This window comes from Taudactylus pleione, unplaced genomic scaffold (genome assembly GCF_031769625.1).
Source record: "Taudactylus pleione unplaced genomic scaffold, aTauple2 ptg000113l, whole genome shotgun sequence".
Classification (NCBI taxonomy): domain Eukaryota; kingdom Metazoa; phylum Chordata; class Amphibia; order Anura; family Myobatrachidae; genus Taudactylus; species Taudactylus pleione.
This window is the reverse complement of record NW_028284515.1, coordinates 1458766-1483838: the sequence shown is the minus strand read 5'-3', so window position 1 is coordinate 1483838 and position 25073 is coordinate 1458766. Positions and strand designations below refer to the sequence as shown.

Sequence of the window (25073 nt, the reverse complement as noted above, 5' to 3'; positions counted from 1 at the left end):
CAGTTCCCAAACTGTGCGCCGTGGCACCCTGGGGTGGTCCTGGGTGCCTCAGGACACTTGCAGGGGTGCCTCAGGTTGGTGGTCCAGCATCATATCAAATTATTTATGGTCAATGTAATGTAAATATGTAGACAAACAGAAGCTCAAACCTGTCCAACACCTCATAACTGACCCTAAGGATGACAGGTCAGCACAATATACTTCACTTTATTACTTTACTACATTTTTTTCTGAATTTCTCAATAACAAATGTTTGACTTAGGGGTGACGTGAAAACAATTCAGTTACTCTAGGGCGCTGTGATTCAAAAAAGTTTGGGAACCTCTGCTCAAGTAACTAATGCATAATGCTGCATCAACATTAGTTTAGTACTCACCTATTACTAGCTTGTATTATACTAGTACTAACATTATTAGTATCATATTATATGTTACTAAAGATAGTCATACAATGTGCAATTATCAGCTGATCAGGCCGAGAACTGCATAGCATATGGCCAACACGAGGCACCAATTATCGCTCTATCAGCATGTCTGACAGATGCGATAATTGGTGCACATATGTGATAGTGGATATACTCACCATCAGACAGGTAGCGCGCAATTACCGACATTGTATGACATTGTCAGATAACACAGGTCTGCTATGAAAAAGCTTTTTTAACTAATTTATATCATACTTATAGATTTTTGGCTTCTGAACACGAAAATTACTCCTGATTTTGCACATCACATCACGTTTTTTTGCAGAACGTTTATTTATGAATAAGTCATTTTTTTTATATTCTTTAAAGTAATAAATGCATAGTTGCCGACTTTCTGGCTGCTCCTTCCGGGAGGGATCAGTCTGATCGGCAGGGCAGGGGGGCGTGGCCAGCAAAAGAGGGAATGACCAATGACTGCTGTTTGTGGGCTTTACGAGGACAGGGTCACGTGATCGTATCACTTTGGCCCCGCCCCGCTACACAATACCGATAATACAGGCATTGTGAAGCAGGGGGCGGGGTGAAAATGAATAGCATAATCGAGTCACCGGCTCACCCGCGGAGGGAGTTTTAAAGTTAAATGCAGGGGGTGGGGGGGGGTCGAGGGAATCGGCGGCCGTCGGGAGGCTTGCCTGCTTTTCCGGGGGGCCGGGAGCTGCACCAGATTATCGGGAGGCTCCCGGACGAATCGGGAGGGTAGGCAATCCTGAATAAATGTATTCTGCCTACATTTATTATAAAACATGGTCTTAAATGAATTCAGTCGGTTGTATAGAACGGTACAGTTCTCGTCATAAAACTTCCCCCCGCCCAGTGCCAGAATAAGGTCCACATGGGCCTGGAGCTGAAATTTACAAAGGGCTAAACCCCGTACTGTCTAAAGGAACACTGCACACACACAACAACTACAAGGTGAGCTGGTGAAGGTGGCACCAGATGCAACAAAGTTTTGCCCTGTGCTGGCTCATTTTAACCCCTGCCTAAAAAAGTTTAGAAACTGGAAAAAATAATGTTATCAAATCCAGTTTAGTAGATCCAAATAAATGTTTACTTCCACCTCTACAAATAAAATTAGGACTGATGAAACAATTTGTTAAAGCACGGCCTAAAGATGGAAAAACTTTCAAATATCTTTGCACCAAATTCCCTAACCTATCCGATGCTAAACTGAAGGAAGGCATTTTTACAGGCCCTGACATTAGAAAGTTAATAAAAGATGAACATTTCGGGCGTGTAATGAATATTGTGGAACTTTTGGCTTGGACTTCGTTCAAACAAGTGATTTCAAAATTTTTAGGCAATGTCAAGGATCCAAACTACATTTTGTCAGGGAAATGCTTAATAGTTACAGAAACCTTGGCTGCAATATGAGTTTAAAGCAGTGGTTCCCAAACTGGGTGCCGTGGCACCCTGGGGTGCCTCAGGGAACTTGCAGGGGTGCCTCAGGTTTGTGGTCTAGTAACAAATAAAATTATATTTAGTCAGTGTGTTAGGCAAACTCTGTGCTAATGGCCACCAATCAAAAATATGTGGCAAAAAAAAAGAAGCGCAGCCCTATCACCCACCATATAACTGAACATAACGGTGACATTTAAGCACAATTTACTTCATTTAATCTTTGCTGAGTTTCTCAATAAGAAACTTTTGGCCCAGGGGTGATACTCTAGGGAGCCGTATTTCAAAAAAGTTTGGGAACCACTGGTTTAAAGGTACATTTTTTTAATTCCCATATTGAGCATTTCCCGAATAATCTCGAAGACTACAGTGAAGAACAGGGTGAACGGTTCCACCAAGACGTTAAAGATGTAGAAGGTACCAGTGACGTTGGGACTTCAGCAAGATGGCTGACTACTGCTGGATGATACACAGAGACACAGAAAAGGCATAAAATAAACAAGATATTAATGATTTTTTCAATAATTATGGTTTTGTTTCTATTATTGTTTGATTTTAGTGTTATTTTATTATGTAATTAAGACAAAAACAGTGATATCATCTACACTTCTTCGGTATTTCACAATAAATATGTCAAAAACAATTAAACCTCTTGGTTTTTTTTTTTTTAAATGTATGTAACCCCCTTATAGGTAAATGTGATGTGGTAATTTTTTTTAATATACTATTTCTTGATGTACACGGGAGTATAATTAAGAATATAAAAGTTTTATTAAAAAAAGCTTTCAATACCTTAAATTTCGCAGACCAGTGTAATTAGTCTGTCTGATGGGGAGTTTTATCTCACAGGGTATGTCCAGCATTATTTACACTCACACAGATCACATCAGTCTATTCTACACTGGTCTAAACGTCACTTCATTATGTAGCTATTTTTTTTCCCTGTTTTGAACAAAACTTTAATGTTTTCAGAATAGAGAACAAACACTGCTGTACTAGTCTGTTTTTTTTGCCTTGGTCAACAATACGTTATTGGCTTTCTCCCCCTGCCATTTAGGGTTTCTTTTCTGCAAGATAATAATCAGGGTCATGTGTTCAGAGATGCATGAGACTGATCTGGTGGTGGAGTGCCTAGGAAATGAAGAGTCATAGGCACCTGTACTTGCATGACTCTGTTCACTGATATTTACTAAATATTCTAAGTTTTTATTCAGTACATTTCCTCTGACTCCACACAAAAACCTGATTCCGTGACCCTGCTGCAAAGTGAATATCTCTCTTGAGGTAAAGGTTGATCAAACGTTAAAAAAAAAAAAAAAAAAATGGGTTAAAGCTGCTGCAGAGCTAGTGGCAAAATGGGTGTAAATTACAAAAATAAAAATGAAAATAAGTCCTAAAATAAATGGCATATTTCTGCACATGTGCAAAGCTATACACATCTGAAGATGCATACGCATCAGATGTGCCTAGTTTACAAGCAGTCATTCCTGTGAAGTTGCCCTTAGTGAACTTAGCCTACGTTAGAACGCTCCATTGCGCCTCTCTAGTCATAAGGAGTCTTCAGTGTAAGATGAACCACATTACCCATTGGAAAGAGCAAGGGAGTGGATAACTAATAGACTGAGGGCCTGATTCAGCAAGGAACGCACGGATGCAGACACATGCAATCGGCCGACTGTTGCGTACTGCGCATGCTTATGCATCGCATTGCGCGTACGCGAACTAGCTACTGTGATGGGAACTGCGTTTGCAAACCCGGAGCACAGTGATTGACAGGAAGTGCCGTTTGTGAGGGGTGGTAAGGCAAAAGCAGGCGTGCCTGTGCATTTGGACGGCGTTTTAGGGGCGTGCAAATTTAAGCCCTTGCGGCAACGGATGAAGCCTGAGGTCTAGTTGCATGCAGAAAGTGGCAGAAATCCTGCGTGAAGTCAGTATTATGCTAATGTGTTCGATGGTTCTCGATGTTACCGCTGTCTTGCATGGTATAACAGGATGCACGTTAAGGAAGTGGGAGGTATTGTGTAGTGCTAGGCATCTGCTTATTCTGCATGCGTATACATATATTAGTATATACTCGCAGCGTCTGCTTCCGTGCGTTCTTTGCTGAATCAGGCCCAGAGTCCATTAGTTGAACAATAGTGAAGAAATGAATCAATATTAATCAAACATATGAAGAGTTTGGATATTCTCCATGTGTTTGCGTGGGTTTCCTCCAGGTGCGCTCATTTTTCCTCCCATACTCGTAAAACATACTGGTAAGTTACCTAGTTTCGAACTGAAAAAAATTTAAAAAGTATGCTAGTCTATGTGTGTCCATATGGTAGCAAATATATGGCCTGATTCAAAGATGTACGCTAACCTGATTAGTTAGCGCACATCTCCGATGTTTTGGGGCCTGCACAATGGCAGGACCCGTTCTGCACATGGGCAGAACGAGTCCTGTGATCTTGCTTGCACCCCCCCCAAGCAGCAGCACGATTGACATGCCTCGGCATTTGGGGGGTGGAGCGGGGGCGTGGCTGGCCACCATTCCCCAAAACGGGGGGCGTGTTGCCCCCATTTTCTGGGAGGGACGAGGCCAATGACTGTCAGTGGACGCAGATTTCCTGGCTTCATAAGTGATCAGGACCCAGTCAGGCTGCGGTAAGCTTCAGCTACCACAGCCTGGCCAAAGCAGCAACCATCACGACGATGGTGATCCCAGGCCTCACCTCAGTTGCAGATGCAGCAAGGAGGTGTTTGTTTCCTACAGACACCTCCTACTGCATTAGCAGTTTAGTTGGACAGAATTGCACAGCAGCTTGGGTGTGGCTCTGCACTTCCGTCCATCTCAGAATCAGGCCCATAGATTGTAAACTCCAATGGAGCAGGGATTTTGAATGACTAAATATTCTCTGTAAATTGCTGGGTAGTATACTGTATGTGCGCTATATACATATTAATAATTCTATATAATAAGTGAGAAAGTGTGTCTGCCTGTCCTTTATGCAATGCACGCTGGAGTTTTGGACCTAGCTCCACCAAATTTGGCAGGGTGATGTAGTGTGACCAGGATTAGGTTTTTGCCTAGGTTTGAACTTCATCAGGGCCACACACTCGGTAAAAATAGGGACACTTAAAATTACACAGGTTCCGGGGCTGGCTCCAGTGGAAATTGGCAGTCTGACAAAAACCTGTGAGAAAGCCACAAAAATATCCCTTTAACCTCAGCCTGAGCAAACTTGATGACTCCTGCAAGTTCATATTTAATCCAGAGCCTCTGTGATTGCATGCAAGGGCATAACTAGAATTTTGAGGACCACATAGCAAAATCTTAAAAATGCCCCAAGAGGTAAAAAAATAACACATACATTTGCCCACACACAGAGCCGATTCAGGTTATGTCACACAGTAGTACCCCCTATACACATTATGCCACACAGTAATCTTGCCCCTTATTTTATTTATTATTTATTTATTAACAGTTTCTTATATAGCGCAGCATATTCCGTTGCACTTTACAATTGTATGCATTAATAGAACAAAACTGGATAATAACAGACAGATATATAGGTAGGAAGGCCCTGCTCGCAAGCTTACAATCTATAGGGAAATAGGCATTGATACACAAGGATAGGTGCTATATATTGCATTTTGGTCCAGCCAGAATGCACATTTTTTTGGTTGGCTGCATGATCAAATGTCATGAGGATTTGAGAGAAAGACGATGTGTGAGATTGTGTGTAGACTGTAAAAGGGGATGTAATTAGATATGGAAGCTATGAAGGTTATGTGGGAGGTTCTGGAATCTGATAAGCTTGCCTGAAGAGGGGAGTTTTCAGGGAACGCTTGAAGGATTGGAGACTAGAGGAAAGTCTTATTGTATTGAGGTAGGTTATTCCATATAGTGGGTGCAGCGCGAAGAAAGTCCTGTAACCGTGAATGGGAGCAAGTAATGCATGGGGATGAGAGACGCAGATCTTGTGCTGAGCGGAGAGGTAGGGTTGGGAGATATTTTGAGATGAGTGAAGAGATGTATGTTGGTGTGGTTTGGTTAATAGCCTTATGTGTAAGTGAAAGTATTTTGTATTGAATACGGTAGAAAACCGGCAACCTATGGAGGGACTGACAGAGTGGGGCAGCAGAAGAAGAACGTTTCGCAAGGAAGATAAGCCTTGCAGCTGCATTCATAGTGGATTGTAATGGTGATAGCCTGTTTTTGGGAAGACCAGTAAGGAGGCTATTGCAAAAGTCAATGCGGGAAATAATAAGTGCATGGATTAGAGTTTTTGCAGTGTCTTGTGTGAGATATGGTCGAATTTTGTATATGACTTTAAATGTATATAACATGATTTTGAGACAGATTGAATATGGGGAACAAAGGACAGTTCAGAGTCAAGGATGACACCAAGGCAGCGAGCTTGTGGGGTGGGGTGGATGGTCGAGGTATCGACAGTGATAGAGAGATCAGGTTGGTAACTGTTATTGGCCGGCGGAAATATAATTAATTCTGTTTTAGAAATATTAAGTTTCAGGTGGCGAGATGACATCCAAGATGAAATAGCAGAAAGACATTCAGTGACACGGACCAATACAGATGGAGATAAATCTGGAGAGAATAGGCAGATTTGAGTATCATCCGCATACAGATGGTACTGAAATCCAAAAGAGCGGATTAGTTTGCCAAGAGAGGTGGTATAGATTGAGAATAGTAAAGGACCTAAAACAGAGCCTTGCGGTACTCCAACTGATAGAGGTAGCGAAGAGGAGGCAGAATCAGAAAAACGAACAGTAAAAGAGCGATCAGATAGGTAGGAAGAAAACCAAGAAAGAGCTGTTTCCTTAAGACCTAGGGATTGCAGTGTTTGTATGAGAAGAGAGTGGTCAACAGTGTCAAAAGCAGCAGAGAGATCTAGAAGAATTAGGAGTGAGTAATGGCCTTTAGCCTTGGCAGTGACAAGATCATTTACTACCTTAGTCAGTGCTGTCTCTGTGGAGTGTTGGGAACGAAAGCCGGACTGAAGTGGGTCCAATAAGTTGTGTGAGTTAAGAAAGTGTGTGAGGCGGGTGTAGACAAGTCTCTCAAGTATCTTGGAGGGGCATGGGAGCTGGGAGATAGGACGGTAATTTGAGAGACTATTAGGGTCAGAATTTTGTTTTTTCAGAATGGGAGTAATCACTGCGTGCTTGAACAGTGATGGAAAGTTGCCAGTAGAGAGAGAGAGATTACAGATTTTAGTTAGGGTTGGGATAAGCACAGGAGACAGAGCTTTACTGATTTGTGAGGGTATAGGATCTAGAGGAGAGGTAATAGAGTAGGAGGAAGAGAAGAGTGTAGATACTTTATCTTAGTTTGTGAGATCAAATGAAGAGAATGTGCCAGAGGGTTCAGGTAGGGAATTGAGCAGGTCACTAGCTGAGGAAGAGCCTACCATTTCATTTCGGATCTTATCAATCTTGTCCCTAAAAGCAAGATCTTGTGCACAGATAGTAGCAGGTGGTTTGGGTGATGGAGGGGTAAGAAGCAGTTAAAATGTATTAAAAAGTCACTTGGGGTTAGAAGCTTGAGCAGAGATTAGAAATTGGAAATATGTTTGTTTGGCCCTTACACATTATGCCACACAGTAATGCCCCTTACACTACACAGTAATGCCCTTTACACAATATACCACACAGTAATGCCCTTCACAGATTATGCCACATAGTAGTGCCCCATATAATACATTATTCCACACAATAGTAGTACCCCTTACACATTATGACTCCCCCAGCAACTAACCTCCCCATGTCACTCCAGCAGCCTCTCGCCTCCCCCTGTGTGCCATCAGCAGGTGTGGATTTGGGGCCAGGCCGCCAGATATTTACAGCTGGTGCACAACCAGACATGAATCTGGCACCGGTTGCAGGCCAATCGTAGCTCGCGGACCAGCAGCCAATCAGGAGCCGCCACTGCTTATTGGCTGCCGGTCTGCGAGCTCTGATTGCCTCATGACCGGCGGCACTGTCTCTCCATGACCGCCTGCCAGTGAACCAGCTGTAATCAGCTGGCGGGCCGCCACCAAATCAACATCGCTGACACCTGGGCCCCCTTCGACAGGCCAGACTGGACCGGCCCACCGTATGTACATGACTTGGTGCAGGGGGAGTGGCGGGCCACAGAGACAGCTTGGGGACTATAGTAGCCGCGCCCATTGCACTCATGGTAGTCACGCCACTGTTTGTATGCATGTCCTTTCAGGATCAATGGAATGGGGTTATAGACGAGGACAATTTAAAAAAAATAAAGGCTACAGGTGTAATTCAGGGTCCAGTCTTCAACCTGGGCAATGCGAGGTATCCCAGCTAGTATATATATGTATGGGTGTGTAAATATATTAAAGCCAATACAGTAAAGTGTATTTTTTTTTTTTAAATGTCCCCAAAGCATACTTTTCCATTTACCATACTTTATCATGAATAAAATAGGAGGTATTTTTTATTCAACAATTGCATGAGAATCTGTTTTCTCTTCTAAATTAATTTACCGTATACCAGAAATTCTTACTTGGTTAGTTGGCGGCAGAGGGGATGCCTGGTTTATTTACCTATTATCCTTTTCTGTATTTAGGTTTGTTTCCTTTTTTGTTTTTAAATTGGTCACATTTGACTTCAGGTGAAATTATTAAATGGAATTTAATCTTGGTCAAAAGTGTTTGCTAACCAACCACAAATGAAGGTCAGTTAGCAGAAATTGGCTCTGGTTTAATGGACCTCTACACAAAGCTCTGAACTTTTGCTTTGGCTCAGTGATTAAAACACATTGTGCACAACAAAACCTTGCACATTCCTGGCAGTTCTCTCTTCCAGGAGAACTTTACTATCATCAAGAGTGGATATAATTAGGATTTGTAGTATTTAAAATAAATACATGTTATTCACATCAATACGTTTCACCCTCAAAAAAAAAAATAAGTAATTTTAGGTCTGTATCCAAATAGCCACGTATTTTTTGCGGGAGCGAAAAATGGGGATTATTTTTGCCGATTTTTTTTCACCCTATCCGATTTGTTTCGGGCAAATAGGATAATTCACCCAAAAACACAAAGGGCCAAATGTAATAGGATGAGAGTTTAGAAAATGTGAGAGGTTAGCATTGGTCGAGTTTTCTCTTCAAAATGGGAAAACATCTGGATGAACAGTTTAAATCGGGAGTGTTTTTTGAGTCTAAAAACATGTTCTCGGACTATTACATTGCAATGTTTAAAAAGTAAAAGAAAAGAAAAACCTCTGGCGCTTCTCTTGCTTAATTAAAATGAGCTTCGTGACAACAGTGTCATATAAAGAAATTATTGTTTTAGTAACAGTCTAAGCATTTATACATAATTAGATAAATCATTGAAAAGCTAATACCGGTATACATACAAATATGACACAATACATACAAAAAATATTTAAACAGACAGTATAATCCCTATTTTAAAGGGTCAGGGGTAAGATACGCCACTAAGTTATTATGCAGTACATTAATTTGTAATTATATGACCCAGAGTGGGTGCTACTATTAGGTAGCAACAATTATTTTGGGGTGAGCGTTTGGGTGTGGGGCCCCCAGGCTTGCTCTGGCTGGGCCTTTTTTCAGGGCATCACCACTTAATTCACATAGATAAATTTTTTATCACCTTTCTATTTGTTTGTCTATTATTTATGTCATTTTAACCCCTTACCATTAACACTTATTGATTTATCTTTACACAACTATACTTTACACTTCACTTTCACCCTTTTTTCCATTATTCGTGTGATGCCCTGGGGATGGTCCTTGGCTGGATTCTTTTGGGGTTCCCTGCGTCTCAGACGTGAACCCCATAATGTTAGGGACGCTGGTATAGAGGAGCCTTGACGTTTGGCCCAGCGCTTATTCATATATTTGCAAATGTATGTAAACCAATACCTCTGAATTTCTATTATCATGTAGGATTCAAGTATTTTTGTTTTTGCTGCAGTGTGCTGGAGGGAAAATCCCTTTTTTTTTTTTTTTCTGTAGCTCAGTGTAAACCCCACCCTTTACGAGCACCTGTGCAATGTCATTAAGTTGATGTGAGCGACCACCATATTTTTTGTTTGTAGTTCTGTGAGGCATGAAAGGAGCCAGCATTGGGAGGATGTGTTGGTCTGAATAGTGCCATTAGGAGGTTTCTGGGGTACCTTCTAGGTGAGTCTGCTCTCAGCTTATACATGTACTGTTATTATGCAGTACATTAATTTGTAATTATATGACCCAGAGTGGGTGCTACTATTAGGTAGCAACAATTATTTTGGGGTGAGCGTTTGGGTGTGGGGCCCCCAGGCTTGCTCTGGCTGGGCCTTTTTTCAGGACATCACCACTTAATTCACATAGATAAATTTTTTATCACCTTTCTATTTGTTTGTCTATTATTTATGTCATTTTAACCCCTTACCATTAACACTTATTGATTTATCTTTACACAACTATACTTTACACTTCACTTTCACCCTTTTTTCCATTATTCGTGTGATGCCCTGGGGATGGTCCTTGGCTGGATTCTTTTGGGGTTCCCTGCGTCTCAGACGTGAACCCCATAATGTTAGGGACGCTGGTATAGAGGAGCCTTGACGTTTGGCCCAGCGCTTATTCATATATTTGCAAATGTATGTAAACCAATACCTCTGAATTTCTATTATCATGTAGGATTCAAGTATTTTTGTTTTTGCTGCAGTGTGCTGGAGGGAAAATCCCTTTTTTTTTTTTTTTCTGTAGCTCAGTGTAAACCCCACCCTTTACGAGCACCTGTGCAATGTCATTAAGTTGATGTGAGCGACCACCATATTTTTTGTTTGTAGTTCTGTGAGGCATGAAAGGAGCCAGCATTGGGAGGATGTGTTGGTCTGAATAGTGCCATTAGGAGGTTTCTGGGGTACCTTCTAGGGGAGTCTGCTCTCAGCTTATACATGTACTGTTATTATGCAGTACATTAATTTGTAATTATATGACCCAGAGTGGGTGCTACTATTAGGTAGCAACAATTATTTTGGGGTGAGCGTTTGGGTGTGGGGCCCCCAGGCTTGCTCTGGCTGGGCCTTTTTTCAGGACATCACCACTTAATTCACATAGATAAATTTTTTATCACCTTTCTATTTGTTTGTCTATTATTTATGTCATTTTAACCCCTTACCATTAACACTTATTGATTTATCTTTACACAACTATACTTTACACTTCACTTTCACCCTTTTTTCCATTATTCGTGTGATGCCCTGGGGATGGTCCTTGGCTGGATTCTTTTGGGGTTCCCTGCGTCTCAGACGTGAACCCCATAATGTTAGGGACGCTGGTATAGAGGAGCCTTGACGTTTGGCCCAGCGCTTATTCATATATTTGCAAATGTATGTAAACCAATACCTCTGAATTTCTATTATCATGTAGGATTCAAGTATTTTTGTTTTTGCTGCAGTGTGCTGGAGGGAAAATCCCTTTTTTTTTTTTTTTCTGTAGCTCAGTGTAAACCCCACCCTTTACGAGCACCTGTGCAATGTCATTAAGTTGATGTGAGCGACCACCATATTTTTTGTTTGTAGTTCTGTGAGGCATGAAAGGAGCCAGCATTGGGAGGATGTGTTGGTCTGAATAGTGCCATTAGGAGGTTTCTGGGGTACCTTCTAGGGGAGTCTGCTCTCAGCTTATACATGTACTGTTATTATGCAGTACATTAATTTGTAATTATATGACCCAGAGTGGGTGCTACTATTAGGTAGCAACAATTATTTTGGGGTGAGCGTTTGGGTGTGGGGCCCCCAGGCTTGCTCTGGCTGGGCCTTTTTTCAGGACATCACCACTTAAACAAATAGAAAGGTGATAAAAAATTTATCTATGTGAATTGTCTATTATTTATGTCATTTTAACCTCTTACCATTAACACTTATTGATTTATCTTTACACAACTATACTTTACACTTCACTTTCACCCTTTTTTCCATTATTCGTGTGATGCCCTGGGGATGGTCCTTGGCTGGATTCTTTTGGGGTTCCCTGCGTCTCAGACGTGAACCCCATAATGTTAGGGACGCTGGTATAGAGGAGCCTTGACGTTTGGCCCAGCGCTTATTCATATATTTGCAAATGTATGTAAACCAATACCTCTGAATTTCTATTATCATGTAGGATTCAAGTATTTTTGTTTTTGCTGCAGTGTGCTGGAGGGAAAATCCCTTTTTTTTTTTCTGTAGCTCAGTGTAAACCCCACCCTTTACGAGCACCTGTGCAATGTCATTAAGTTGATGTGAGCGACCACCATACTTTTTGTTTATACATTCAAATATGACACAATACATACAAAAAATATTTAAACAGACAGTATAATCCCTATTTTAAAGGGTCAGGGGTAAGATACGCCACTAAGGCATTTTACTCTAAATCCCCAAACAATGTAGTAAGTTTTCCAAAAATGGGATGTCCCTATATAGGGTATAGTTCAAATCCCAAGCGGGAAAGGGGGGGGGCAGAGAACCTCCAATATGGTATCTCTATGCCCAGAGATGATAGTCCACTGGCGTTTTGAAAACACCAAGAAAGTGAGGGGTGTGCTACTTCAATGGTGCAGTGTGTGTCCTTATAGAGATGATAGTTGTCTTGTGGGTATTAGGAAAAAGTTATTTTCTCTCACCGTTTTTCGGAGTTCCAATATCCCTTTTAGACAGTCCTTCTGATATAGGTGGTAGAAATGGGTAAAGGGTGCTTCTGGTGATCCCTTACCTCGCTGTCATCTACGCGTTTCACCCAGGTGCTGGGCTTCATCAATCCTGAAATTTGGCGTTACAGGGTGGCAACAGTCTTGTGGGAGTGTCATGAGAGTATCAAAAGCTCGGTGCGTACGGGTGAGGGAAGCCTGTTTTTGATGGATATCTTGCTCCTAGCATGGGGCTGGTGCAAGTACAGATACTAATGATGACGGTTGTGGAGACTGGCCAAACTCAATAAGTGGCACGGGTTTCCACTTTAAGAGGCACAAATCATTCTTTTCCTGCATTCACATTGAAAGCTCATGTATACTGGACTACAGCTCTTCATAGGAAACTACAGATGTGCCCAGCTAGTTTGTTGCTTCTTACACTATGTAGCGCGCCATGCGAGTCGCACTATGCTGTGGCATATGAAATCGCATCATAACGTACTGAAGCCCTAGAAAAGATGGAGAGTGTAGTACAAGTTTCTATCCACCAGATGTCACTTTTCCTAAACTGCACTGCGCATGCCCAGTGGAGCCGGTCGGAGTTGGACACTGATGAGCTGTGTGCTCAAGAAAGTGGTGTGCGACACCACAGCATAGCGCGACTAGCAGGTCGCTATATGGCGTATGAAGTCTCATAGTACTGCGCATGCCCAGTGGAACCAGTCTGGAGTGACACACAGTGCATCCCAGACTTAAGCTGGCCAAACATCTAAAGATTATCTGTCCAACCAGCCAACTAGTTTATTGTTTGGAATGAAAATCTGGTAAGGTATGAAAGCAAAAGACAACCTGCAATTTGCTCCTAAACGCCGGAAAATGGACAAAAACTGTTGTTTGAACAAATTTTTAGATCAAACATTTAAACTTGTCTGAACGACCATTTTCATCAGTTTTCTGGCATTTAGGAGCAAATTGCTGATCATCAGTTACTCCCATACGTTACCAGATTTTCATTCCAATCAATCAACTAGTTGGCTGGTTGGACAGATAATCTTAAAGCTGGGTACACACGTAAAGATTTTCTGTCCAACCATCCAACTAGTTTAGTTGATTGGTTGGAATGAAAACCATTTTCACATTTCAGTGCACCTCAACAGAACAGATGAAGCTAAGCATGTTTATATAACAAAACATATTAATATTTCAAGTTTACCCAATGTTTTACATTATTATCTCATAAAATCTGAACGTTTCACAGGATTGAACTATAAAACAATACTTATAAACATCTTCTAATGTGCAGATTGCAGTGTGGAGGGGGGGGGGACTCAATTACCCACAAAGCCTCTTCAGAACCTTGCAGGCTAATACACTGCAGGATTTACAGGCAGGGTAATGGTGCTTGTTTTAGCTTGCATTCCCGTACAGTGAATATGCGCAATGGCAGTTAGTGGGGTGGATTATTAGTCACACGCAAGGTGACTATAGTTGTGGGAAGCTGTGGGAGCCTAATGTCCAACCTTACGCTAATGAGAGAATTCGTAGGACTTAAGCAAGTGGTTCATGCGCCTGTAAACGTAAACCCGTGCTGCCCATTGATTTTATGTCAGCCGTTGCCACGGTCACCATTAGTATGTGCACTTGCAAAAGCAGCATGCTGGAAGCAAGAGATTCATCAGGACCAGGCTTCCCTTTCCTATATGTACGGAGCTTTTGATAACATGTCCGCTACAATCCCACAAGACAGGGCGCTAACGCAAGAGATAAAAACGCCCTATTTCATGTAAAGACAGATCCAGCCAAGTTCTGCCCGACTCAAAATTCACTGTAGAAATTAACACACACAGAAAACCCGTAAGTGTGTTTAAATGCACTTTGAACTCCAGTTTTCAAATGGTCGAAAAATAACAGCTATTGCGTTCCTGTTAGGTTGTTCTAGCGGTGCACAGCGCCCTGCCAGAATCCAAAAGGGTAGAAAGCGCCCTGCCCCTCTTGGTCGGCACCCCACTAAAACAGCTTGCCAGGTGCCATCCCCACCCGCAGGCCGCAGTGTTCCACGTGTGAGGAAAACTGCGGTGTAGCGATCACCGCTGGTGATGCTGAGCCCGGCATCTATTCACAGAGAAAGGAGAGCTTGGGGGCAGCCCGGCATGTCCACAAGTGCCGGGCAAGTCCCCAAGAGTGATGAAAAGGTGGCACGTCTTAAAGACACGTGTCCCTTTTCTCATAGCCATGCCCCCTTTTCGCGCGCACACCGGAGTGCCCTTTCTCTAGGTCCAGACCTAGAGTGAACACTTCTAGGTTCTAGATATTAAGCTAAATAACATTTCTCTACTACGAACTGCCAATGGCCCAGATTCAGAGTTGTACGCTTTTGCAGAGCAGCTGTGCCTTTGGACGCAACTACTGTTTAAAAATATACTAATGCCTGCCGGAAGTGTCTGAAGGAGAAAGACACCTCCTTCCGACATCTCACATTTGGAGACGCAGATCGGAACAACATGGGTGACACTCCCCTGTTTTCTGGAAACGCAGACAGTGCCACCCCGTCCCCGAAAGACAGCATGTCAATCATGTTGCGGCTTGGCATCGCTGCGTGCAATGTCGCAGGACTCATTCTGCACACGCGTAATACAGGTTCTAAAGTGTTCACTCTAGGTCCGGTGCTGTGCAGGGTGCTGGACCTAGAGAAAGGGCACTCTGGTGCACGCGCACGCCCCGAAAAGGGGCCGCGTCTTTAAGACGCGCCCCCTCTTCACCACTTTTGGGGACATGCCGGGCTGCCCCCAAGCTCTCCCTTATCGGTGAATAGATGCCGGGCCCATGCGCCCGGCATCTATTCACCAGCGGTAATTGCTATAGCGCAATTTTCCCCAGCCGTTGTACACTGCGGCCCGCGGGTGGGGACGGCACCTGGCAGGCTGTTTTAGCGGGGTGCAGGGCGCATTCTGCCCTTTTGAAATCGGGCAGGGCCCGGCACCCTGCTTAAACAGCCTAACGGGAACGGTAGCCCTGTGCATGTGCAGTTTACCCACCACTGGAGTTGTATGCAAACCATCGGGTTTGTGTATAACTGAATCAGGGCCAATGTGCTTAATTTTTAGATTCATCTCAGGTTTTTTTTATTATGTGAAAATGTTATCTGTACTAAAAACCAACAAACACATAATAAAACAAAATGCAAATAAAATAAATCACATTTAGGTGGATTTGTCACAATGAATAACATTGTCTCATCCAAACTACCTACATTTCTGCAAGACATTTGCACCTACATTTTTAGTGCTCAGTTTTATTCTGCCACTGATAGTGCATGTAAATAGGGGTACAAAGGAGATGCAATAGACATCAGGGCTGGATACGACTCCATATAGAAATATGGTGGACCAGAATTAGGATGCCCAGCCAGGCACATCCTCCCACCCATTAGGCAGCTTGCCTGTTTATTTATGTCTGCAGCACAGTTATAGAAGTCTGTGTGCACCACGGACATTTGTCCGTTTTAATAAGCACCGTGCTGTCACTAGGGGGGCAATTCATTTTAGAGTGATGTTAAGTGATCATGTGCGGCTGCGCACAATGATGATACTTAGGGGTATACAGTATTTACCAAAGTGAGAGTTTTTAGAAGTGGAGATGTTGCCCATAGCAACCAATCAGATTCTATTTAACATTTATCTAGCACCTTCTAGAAGATAATAGTTAGAATCTGGTTGCTATGGGCAACATCTCCACGTCTAAAAACTCGTGCTTTAGTAAATATACCACTTACAGTAGTCCAACATCTCTCATTTTACTACCACTATTCTGAAGGTAGATCACCAGCATTGCTATATAATGAATTGCCCTTTAAGCGTCACGATGGCTGAAATGGGAGCTATGAATTCATTGACACTGGCCACACCCACATGACACTGGCCACACCCCCATAACTTCTCACAATAGGCCCTTAATAATTTTCCGCTCCAGGCCCATATGGCCTTTAATCTGGCCCTGGAAGACATTGTGGCATTTTAAGAAGAGATATATTACCTTCCGCTGTAGCTTCATGCAAATAGTGAACCAGTACATTTCAACAGTTCATTCCTGGTTTTTACCACATGACAAATCTTGGAGAAGTTTAATGGAATAAACATGGTTCATCAGTTATTCTATACAAGCGATCCTGATTTTGTGTTCTAGGTTACACAACTGCCCCATACCTCTCAATAGCCCAGATATTGGAGGGACTATTGGGTGAGGCTTTAAGTAAATATAAGCGTGGTTTATAGTATCAGAATTTGTTTTTTTTCCCTAAATATTGGAGTGAAATTTAATATCATAGATTGTAGCACTCGCAGTTTAGTGAAGTCAGGCACCAATCTTTACAGTAAGCTAAGAAGGTGGTTTATGTGGCTACATCCATTGACAAAAGGGGACAAGCATGTATAGGCGGTTTTAGCTGAATAAAGAATAGTAGCTTCATGTGCTTCATTATTGCTCCCATATTCAAAAAGATGTCTTTTTGCACAACAAAATATTCAATAGACTCAAAGCAGAATTATAGAAGTGGAGGTTTTGCCCATAGCAACCAAATATATGTTGAACCATGTCGACATGTTGGTGTAGACATGGTAAATGTCAAACATTTGACAGGATAACGTTGGGATAGTGCCAGCTTCCCGCACACTTTCTGTGTGAAATTGGATGGGGCAGGCGCCTGATGAGGTAATGCACTATGAATCGCGTCATCACCGCCTAGTCCCAGAGGTGTAATGCTGCAAATTGTAAGATTAAGTTGTGGGGACCGGGGCTGTGATTCATAGCATCAAGCCCCATCCCTCCTACTTGGACTGACCCCTCAACAGATTTCCCGGAGGTGTCCGATATTAGCTAGTGGGACACAAGAGTGCAAATGAGATTGGATCTGGTAGAACATGCCGAGGGAGTAGTATCAGCTGTGGTTGGGATAGGCTACAGCAGTGGTAGGCAATGAGTAACCGGATCTATTCAACTGTCCACATCACGACTGGCACTTTAGCTCAGGAAATGAGTGCCTCTCCTGACTTAACAACATCGCCATCAATTTAATTCCCCCCAACGACCCCTCCGTGCTTGGTCAGCATGTGACATCCCTAGGGAAATCAGGAAAACCAGACTCTGCCAAACCATGCTCAATCAAGTGTAAAAATGCTAAACAATGAAAAGTAACTGTTGGGAACCACACTGACGTCCTGAGGCATACTGGCACTTGTAGTACTACACTCAGAGTAACGCATTAATCAGAGTGATAAGTCAGATGTAAATGTGTTGTATTGCATTACAGCTATTACGGTCATAATAGGCAAACTACTCCTCATTTTGTAGAAACACAAGTGATATATGGATCAGGCCTCTTCTGACCAGATTTGGACCCTGTAAAACGAAGGGTCGAACACTTTCCCCAGGATGCTGGTGCGTTTTTCTTGCGACACAATAATATAGGACTATCACACACATGTGGAATCAAATCCCACTTATATCTAGGTGGTCCTGGGCCTGATTCAGAGACGGGCGCAATAGCACAGCTACTGCGTCCTTGTGGCAGCAGCTGTGATGCAATACACAAAATGCACATAATGCGTCTTAAGTAAAAATATGCCCACTGCAGGATTCTCTGATCAGCTGCTGCATCCAAAGACGCATCATCAGATCAACACTTACTGGTTACACCCTATATAAGTATTATACTAATTATTAAGTATTAGATTAAAAGACAGACTATAATAAATACAAGCCAATTACTTCATCCATAATACGTCTTTTTACTTATATTTTGCTGTATTATAATTACCAACCTTTGTATTTTATACATACAAAAAAGACTAGAATATTTTTATATGTCTGTTCATCTTATAAACAAAAACTATTTTTAATAAAAAATAATAAGTTATATTTTAACCGTAATATAACCAGTAAGTGTGCCTCAACAAAGATTTTTTCTTTCTATCCTTGACCAAACAAACATATAACCCTCAGGTTACTGGGGATGCGGGCAAAATCACGCTGCCTGGGCCCGTGAGTCCAGGGATGCAGCCACTGGCTTCCGCAGACCCCCATTTTCTGGAACGCTAGTAGCACGTCAATCATGCTGCGGCCTTGGGGAACTGCGTCTGATGTTGCAGAAACAGATGAGTCCTCATACATCTAGCCTCAATACACCACGCAGCGCGACTTGTCTAGCGCGAGTAAGCCAACAGGTCCCATGCTACTCTGCCAGCATCCGGCATTTTTTTTTTTGCCGAGAATGCGTCTAAGTCGCAGTGCGATTATACCAGCAGATTCACTTGATATGTGACGCTAGTAAATTTGTGTGCACCTGAGTCTGTATATAACGGAACTTGGAATGAAAAAAGCTGCGATCGCTACATTGTAGCACATTGTACACATATTCAGAGACTCAGTCGCACACAGATATACAAGTGTCACATATAAAATTAATCAGCACAGTCTCCTGGTGAGTCCTTCGCATCGCATTGTGACTTAGACGTACTTTACGCAAAAAAAGATGATCAACGTTGGCAAAGTCTCACTGGAGCTGGCGCGCTCAGAGGGGCATTTTAGCTCAACTGCAGCAAAGATGTAAAAGGACACATCAATATATGCAGATCTGCAAACATTGGAGATTTACAGAAATATTGAATTTACGGAAAATCTCTGAATTAGGCCCTCTATATGCAATTACTCTTAATACATCCCAGCGTAGTGCATCTGTAAATGTGTAAGAGCTAGTCACACTGTCATAAATGATAAGCAGATTTAAACAATAAAAAGCTGCAACTCAGGACAAGAATGTTAATGGCCAAGAACCACAGAGCTACTGTTTCCATCGCTTGCAATGCAATAGCTACATCTAGTGGAGAAGCGAGGATATAGCATTGCATAAAAAAATGAAAAGTTGGATGGATATTAATTAATGGATATCTTGCAAGCACAGCCAACAAATAGGGGGAGATGTATTAACATCTTATAGCTAAAGCTGCTCCAGCTTATTGGGGCAAAGCAGGAAGCAATAACGCCGAGATGTATTAACATCTTGGTCAAAAAAGTGGGGAAGAGAAAACTCCCTCCTCCGGCGATAACGGCAAGTAACGTAGCACATCAACACTAGGCTCGGGAGGCCCTCAATGTGCAATTGTGCATGCGAGAGAGCTCACATAACCAGGAGATCTCATTATTGCCCGACTGTGCATGTACGAGGAGTACGTGTGGAGACGATGAGACCGGTAACATATTGCACAATCCGCAGATGGACCTATAGGTGCTGGGGTGCAATAATCTATTATAATTTGATATTGTGTCTGTCTTGGTCATGTGCAACGGAGAAGGAAGGAAGTGCACACCCCTTGCTGAATTGCTCCTAATAAGGAAGAAAGGAGGACTGAACCGGGCCCTAGGGGAAGAGAGAGCTTTAAGCTAGTCAGAAAGTGGAAGACCCCAGAAGCAGAACACACTCCAAATGTTAGCGATGTGTCAACTGAGTGAAAAAGGGGTTCACAAGGCCTGGGATAAAGATTGAGCAGATGCAACAGCCTGTGGCTCTCAATGCCGTCCAGAACATAAGACCAGGTGCAGGCAGTGCAGAACAGATCAGATTGGCCAGACAAGACAGGGTAACAATGATGGCAACCACTGCTGGATAAGACAAGATGGACAGCGCAGCTCATAGACCCTCCTCTGCAAGTGTTTATGATAAGGTCAGACAGAACAAAAATGAGGAAGTGAGCAAGGATACCTGATAAGGAGACGTGAAACACAGTAATTGATACATATTATTTGCTGTCCTTCCATATTTCTGGCCCTACGTGTGTGTCCACATGCATCTATCCTCTGTGCGCTACAAGTCGCGTTACACATAACGCATGAGTGCTGTGTGACTCAGCAGCGCCGAGCATGCAACTTTTTACCTTCAAATGAGTCTTATTCGCACAGCGGTGCGAATAGAATGCACAGGCAGCTTCTGCTGATTAAAATGATATGCGGCATGCTGATATGCTGTGTGCGACTGTGGGTGTATATGCATGCGAAACGTTACGTTACAGTGTCAGATACACCCGCAGTTGCACACAGAACATAGGAATGCCGCATATCATTTTAATCAGCAGAAGCTGCTTGTGCGTTGTACTATCCCTGTTGTGTGCGAATAAGACGCATTTGAAGGTAAAAGGTCACACAAAAAGACGCTCTGCGAAACTGAGTCACGCCATGGCATGGCACAACTAGAAAGGCTGTATAACGCACAAGGAGGCTAGATGTATGGCTATCTTTTGTGGTATAATGTGGCCAATGGATCAGCAGGCTGGCTGATTTGGTATGCGGCTGTGCATACACACTTACCAATTGGCCAACCGATTGGTCTGGCTGCAAGAACCAGTTGTGACATCACTGTCGCTGGTTCCTGCTTCCAGAATAAGGGTGGGCCGGTCAGTTGCTCGCACACATAGGCATATGTGCGCAATAAATCTAATCTGCCGTTCTGCGCAGTCAAAGCAATGTATCTGTGAACAGTTTGGTTCAGAAATATATTGTGTGTACACACTGGCCAACAGTCAGGACGATATATTGTTTCTCGGTTCTACGAATTATATTTCCTCCAGGCCAAAAAATAAATCTGCCAAATTACATAAATGCATGGATGAACAAACAAAGCTTAAAGTTACAAGATAACATGATAAACCTTGGGAAACACCCTGTAAGTTAAATGTGAATCCTTGCCGTAATATACTAGTCAGGATGCAGCAATCTGCCCAGTGAATATAGCCAAACAATACTACTCCTATCCGTATAGAGAATTCACATGGGATAGTTATTTTATTTACAGAAAAATGTGTACTTTAGATGACATTTGTTATCACTGCGTAATAGGATAACATTCCCAAGAAGTGTTAATCAAACACCTTTTCAATGCCATGTAGCAACTGCCACTAAAACCAGTGACTCTTGAAACAGTCACGCTACAAAAGTATGAACGAAGGTGTATGCTGGAGCTCACACCTGAGTAAACAAATGTAAAGATGTATCAATATACAATTTTTAACTCACAGACTTGGATCAGGTTTCTGCCGAAAATAAATCTCCAGTTAATAATATGCGAACAAAAAATAGACTTCTGGTGGGCGGGTCAACCTTGGTGGCCACATCTCATAAGAGCTCCTGGGGGAGATGTACTAAGCCTTGGATGGAGCTAAAGTACAAACCAATCAACTCCTGTCACTTTACAGGCTGTTTGAAAAATGACAGGAGTTGATTGGTTAGTACTTAGGACCTGATTCAGAGTGTGGAACAGAGTAAGTAAGAGCAAGTAACATGTGCCTCTTGGTAAAACATGCTGCACTGCAGGTGGGGCAGATGTAAAATGTGCAGAGAGATTTAGATTTGGGAGGAGTGTCCAAACTGACATCTAAATTGCAGTGTAAATATAAAGCTGTCCAGCATTTGTGGGTTACAGTATTTACAGCCCCCCCCCTGCCTCCCTCCAACCACGGCCCCTCTAGAACAGGGAAGGGCAGCTACTTCAGGTGGAGGGTCACTTAACAAGTTTTAGTAAATATTTGAGGGCTGTACAAAACATGCCATCAGAGCTCTCTGTGTGCCACTTTTATGCCATCAGCTCTCTGAGCATGCCAATCTATATGCCCCATTTATACCATGCAATAAGTCCCTTCCAGATGGCCTTCAGAATTTAAAACATATCTATCATAACGCATACAAATGTGCCTTCATGCACCTAGCCTCAATATGCCATGCAGTGGGAGACTCCTGATGGAAGTGAGCTGCGAACAGTAAAGCAATTAGTGGCAATTGGATGCATCAAATCGCTTCACAAGACTGCACTGATTCATTTGATATTTGACATCTGAGCTGTGCAGCTGGGAGCGGTCCGCATACAGTCAGGTGCATAAATATTGGGACATTGACAGAATTTTCATATTTTGGCCTCAATCCACCACCACAATGGCTTTGAAATGAAACAAACAAGATGTGCTTTAACTGCAGACGTTCAGATTTAATTTGAGGGTAATTACATCAAAATCAGGTGAACGGTGTAGGAATTACAACGGTTTCTATATGTGCCTCCCACTTTTTAAGGGGCCAAAAGTAATGGGACAAACTAAACAATCCTAAATCTAACTTTCACTTTTTAATACTTTGTTGCAAATCCTTTGCAGGCAATTACAGCCTGAAGTCTGGAACGCATAGACATCACCAGACGCTGGGTTTCATCCCTGGTGATGCTCTGCCAGGCCTCTACTGCAAATGTCTTCAGTTCCTGCTTGTTCTTGGGGCATTTTCCCTTCACCAAGTGAAATGCATGCTCAATCGGATTCAGGTCAGGGGATTGACTTGGCCATTGCATAACATTCCGCTTTTTAGCCTTAAAAAACTCTTTGGTTGCTTTTGCAGTATGCTTCGGGTCATTGTCCATCTGCAATGTGAAGCGCCGTCCAATGAGTTCTGAAGCATTTGACTGAATATGAGCATATAATATTGCCCGAAACACTTCAGAATTCATTCTGCTGCTTTTGTCGGCAGTCACATCATCAATAAATACAAGGGAACCAGTTCCATTGGCAGCCATACATGCCCACACCATAACACTACCACCACCATGCTTCACTGATGAGGTAGTATGTTTTGAATCATGAGCAGTTCCTTTCCTTCTCCATACTCTTCTCTTCCCATCACTCTGGTACAAGTTGATCTTTGTCTCCTGTCCATAGGATGTTGTTCCAGAACTGTAATGGCTTTTTTAGATGTTGTTTGGCAAACTCTAATCTGGTCTTCCTGTTTTTGTGTCTCACCAATGGTTTACATCTTGTGGTGAACCCTCTATATTCACTCTTGTGAAGTCTTCTCTTGATTGTTGACTTTGACACATATACACCTACCTCCTGGAGAGTGTTGTTGATTTGGCCAATTGTTGTGAAGGGGTTTTTCTTCACCAGGGAAATAATTCTTCTGTCATCCACCACAGTTGTTTTCCGTGGTCTTCTGGGTCTTTTGGTGTTGCTGAGCTCTCCGATGCATTCTTTCTTTTTAAGAATGTTCCAAACAGTTGATTTGGCCACACCTAATGTTTTTGCTATCTCTCTGATGGGTTTGTTTTGATTTTTCAGCCTAATGATGGCTTGCTTCACTGATAGTGACAGCTCTTTGGATCTCATATTGAGAGTCGGCAGCAACTGATTCCAAATGCAAATGTCACACCTAGAATCAACTCCAGACCTTTTACCTGCTTAATTGATAATGAAATAACGAGGGAATAGCCCACACCTGTCCATGAAATAGCTTTTGAGTTGATAGTCCCATTACTTTTGGCCCCTTAAAAAGTGGGAGGCACATATACAAACCGTTGTAATTCCTACACCGTTCACCTGATTTGGATGTAATTACCCTCAAATTAAATCTGAAAGTCTGCAGTTAAAGCACATCTTGTTTGTTTCATTTCAAAGCTATTGTGGTGGTGAATAGAGACCAAAATATGAAAATTCTGTCAATGTCCCAATATTTATGCACCTGACTGAACATGATACCTTGGTGGGAGGGAGGTGGCAGGCCAGACTAAATTGCCTGACGGGCGACATATGACCTGTGGAACATATTTTGCCCACCTCTGATCTAGAATGTAAGCACTTACAAACAAGGCACACTCCTACTGTAGTCTCAGATTTATGTAATCTGTGGACTATAATTATGTTATTACTGTAAAGTTATAAGCTTGTCTCTAACTGTCCTGGTTGATCTACCATGTGCTAGGTAATTTTGCTGTATGATCCATATAAAATGGCACTACAGAACTCTTGTGGTGCCTTATTAATAAAAGATTATAATGTATAAACCACAAAAAGGGGGAATTCAATTGTGCGGAAAGTCCGGCCACTCATTGCTGCGATGCCTGGCTGCACACATATTGGCCACTTGGCAGTGCAGACATCACAAGCCTTTCCTCGCACCCCATTCTGGAAGGGCACACAGTATCAGTGTCATTGTCCAGAACTGAATTCCCCCTATAGAACAGCGCCAAAAGAATGCTGAAGAATTTTTAATCTTCTCTAAAACGCTGCAACACCTATATTTTCCGCAGTGAAAAAAATAATAAAGAACAAAAATTTCCTATACAGCACTATACAGCAGTTGTAAAGCCTTCACTGGATCTGTCCTTAATTGTAATCATAATACAAATTCAACTAAAAGAAATTATGGGATGTGTTTATCTTATTCTGGACAACAATAGATTTTACACAAATATCTATCTTAAAATAAGACTTGAAACAACATCCTTTGCAGTAGTGTATTCCACAGTACAAGTATAACATGTATCCATAAATAATATTGGTATGGTATAATATGGTATAGTATAGTGGTCAATGGCCCTGATTCAGAGCCGGACGCTCTGACCAGAGCGCTCGCTCTGAATCAGGGCCCACCTCCATTAATATGGAGCGTCCTCCTGGACGCTCGTATAGCTGTGGGTCACCACCCACAGCATATACGAGTGTGCAGGGTGATGGTCGCGATGGTCTTGACCA

General features: G+C 42.5%; 1 protein-coding gene across 2 annotated transcripts in view; it reads right to left on the bottom strand.

The window, feature by feature from the left end:
• MIPOL1 (mirror-image polydactyly 1) overlaps positions 1-25073 on the bottom strand; it is a 458494-nt gene that overhangs the window by 418903 nt on the left and 14518 nt on the right. The gene's annotated exons all lie outside the window — the stretch shown is intronic.